General features: G+C 30.4%; 1 long non-coding RNA gene across 1 annotated transcript; it reads right to left on the reverse strand.

Annotated features, from left to right (window-relative positions):
• Positions 1-2253: 2253 nt before the first annotated feature.
• Positions 2254-2712, reverse strand: LOC143019480 (uncharacterized). Its single transcript, XR_012965817.1, has 3 exons — positions 2625-2712; positions 2458-2522; positions 2254-2348 (listed from the first exon to the last, which is right to left on the reverse strand). It is a non-coding gene; the product is annotated as an uncharacterized LOC143019480 (long non-coding RNA).
• Between the last annotated feature and the right edge of the window lie 209 nt (positions 2713-2921).

Here is a 2921-nt window from a genome sequence, read left to right on the forward strand (position 1 = left end):
ATTATTGTCATTATTATTATTGTCATTATTATTATTGTCATTATTATTATTGTCATTATTATTATTGTCATTGTTATTATTGTCATTATCATTATTGTCATAATTATTATTATTATTATTGTCATTATTATTATTTTTTTTTTTATCATTATCATTATCATTATCATTATTAATATTAATATCACTATTATTATTAATCATTATTACTATTAATCATCATTATCATCATCATCATCATCATCATCATCATCAATCATCATCATTGTTATCATTGTTATTATCATTATCATTTTTATCATTATTATTATTATTATTATTATCATCATCATTACAAAGGATTACAAAGGATTACAAAGGCGGAGCATAACGACAGGAGACCTTTTGATCCATATCTAGAGTGGATGCGAAAAAAAAATCATATTAATAATAAAATGATAAATAATGATAAAAAATTAATAATGTAAATAACAAATAGAATGCATGAATAAATGCATAGGTATAGTTAAATAATAAACAAACAGGTAAATAGTAAATAATAATAAATTGACATTTAACTAGTAATAAATGAAAATCAGACAGACAAAAGATAACAAAACAATAACAAATAATATAAGATATATTATAATTATTACAGTATCTTACTTAGGTATTTATCTAAATGATTCTTAAAGCTTCGAACTGAAATACATTGCACTACCTGTGCAGGAAGTTTATTCCATTCATTAACTACACGGTTGGCAAAGTTGTTTCTACCCACTTCCAACCAATTACTAGTCCAACTTAATAGGCTATCACTTATTCTGTGTAAAGCTAATTTAGTAAGTAGTTTTTCGTGGGGGACGGTATCAAAAGCTTTTGCAAAGTATAGATATATTAAATCTATATCGTTTCTTTTGTCATAATTCGAGATAACTGTGTTGTAGAATTCGAGTAAGTCACACAATAACGTTTCCGTCTGAAACCATGCTGGCTATCATTTATCAAACAGTTTCTTTCTAAATGATGTTCGATAGCATCGCTGTTGATAGTTTCCATCATTTTTCCTACGATTGAAGTCAAACTTATGGGCCTGCAGTTATTTGGATTTTTTTTGTCACCTTTTTTGAATGTGGGAGTAACGTTAGCTAGCTTCCATTCTCTTGGGACATCTCCGGATATGATGGATTTCTTGAAAATAATTTCTAATGGAACAACAATCTCATTTTTCATTTCCTTTAAGATTCTTGTATGCCAACCGTCAGGCCCTGGTGTTTTATCAACTGAGTTTGTCTATACACCTTTTAATTTTTTCTTTTGTTATATTTACCGTAGTAAGTTTACCCTAGACTTTTCACAGGTTTCAGTTTGGAGTTCACTTTGAGGTATTTTGTTTACGAATACCGAGCTAAAATAATTGTTTAAGATATTACACATTCCTTCATTTGAATATTCAAGTTGACCGTCAGCAGATAATAGTGGACCAATGTGATTCCTAACAACCTTTTTATCTCTAATGTAACTATAGAATTCTTTGGGATTCTCTTTGAATTTATCAGCGATGTTCATTTCGTATTGTCGTTTTCTTTTTCTTATTGGCTTTTTTAAATCTCTCTGTATTGATACATAACTTTCATAGTCATTAGATGCACCCTAGCACTTATATTTCTTATAAGCCTATCTGTCGTCGTCGTCGTCGTCATCATCATCAATCATCATCATCAATCAATCATCATCATCAATCAATCATCATCATCAATCAATCATCATCATCAATCAATCATCATCAATCAATCATCATCAATCAATCATCATCAATCAATCATCATCAATCAATCATCATCAATCAATCATCATCAATCAATCATCATCAATCAATCATCATCAATCATCATCAATCATCATCAATCATCATCAATCATCATCAATCATCATCAATCATCATCACCATCATCATTACTATTTTTGTTACTGTTATCACTGTTGGAATTGCTATTAATATCTTCATTGTTATTATTAGTGTCATCATATTTACCACTCGTTAAACTTTATCACTACTATTACATTTTGCCACAATGAATATGTAATGTTCGCACTTGTCACCAACTTTGGTAACACGGGGAGGTAGTGAAGTCCACCCCATGTATAAAATACCCAGTCTGTTTGTACACCATTCGTTTACCTGCGAAACTAGTCAGGAATTAACTCAAGACTAAGACTCCTGTGTTTCCTACTCTGCTTACGTCAACCTGTACACGCCGCCTCGAAGTGTCAATTATCAACGCACACTTCCCTCTTCTTTATTTATACCCTTCGTTCTTGATCACATACAGACGGTATGTAAATTCGTGCATGTGTGTGATGTGTGGTTTCTGCAAATTGTATCACAATTTAATTTGCATTCATAATCAATTTATAACCATCAATACAATAATGAAACACTTCATCATCAAACATCAAACTCAACTTTACGATTCCTACCATGATTTTGTTTACCCGCCTCCAATAACATACATCCTGAAATGTCTTCGTCATCCACTATTATTCTGAGAAACCAAATATATAAATTATTAATATGACTTCTACATTGACTCTTTACATATTCTTCCATTAGTCACATTACAATAAGTTACTCAATCAATGCTTACCATTGATAACTTCCATGGCACTTATGGACGTCTTAACAGCTCGATGTTCTAGACATAAAGAACTGCTCCATTCAATACCATGCCGAAATGGACTAGGGCACTATTTTGTATTGGCGGAATACTACCGTTATTAAGGATCTCAAATATATGAGTCATGTTCCACTCAATATTCTCCTTTTCTCTAGAGTTTCTTTAATCTTATTTTATTTTATTATATATGCAATGGATCATTACAATACATCAATTTCGACAATAACATTTTCCATATTATTTTACATACATTGTAAACTACGTGCG

The sequence above is a fragment of the Oratosquilla oratoria genome, chromosome 37, assembly GCF_046742065.1.
Source record: "Oratosquilla oratoria isolate Oo_2021 chromosome 37, ASM4674206v1, whole genome shotgun sequence".
Lineage (NCBI taxonomy): Eukaryota > Metazoa > Arthropoda > Malacostraca > Stomatopoda > Squillidae > Oratosquilla > Oratosquilla oratoria.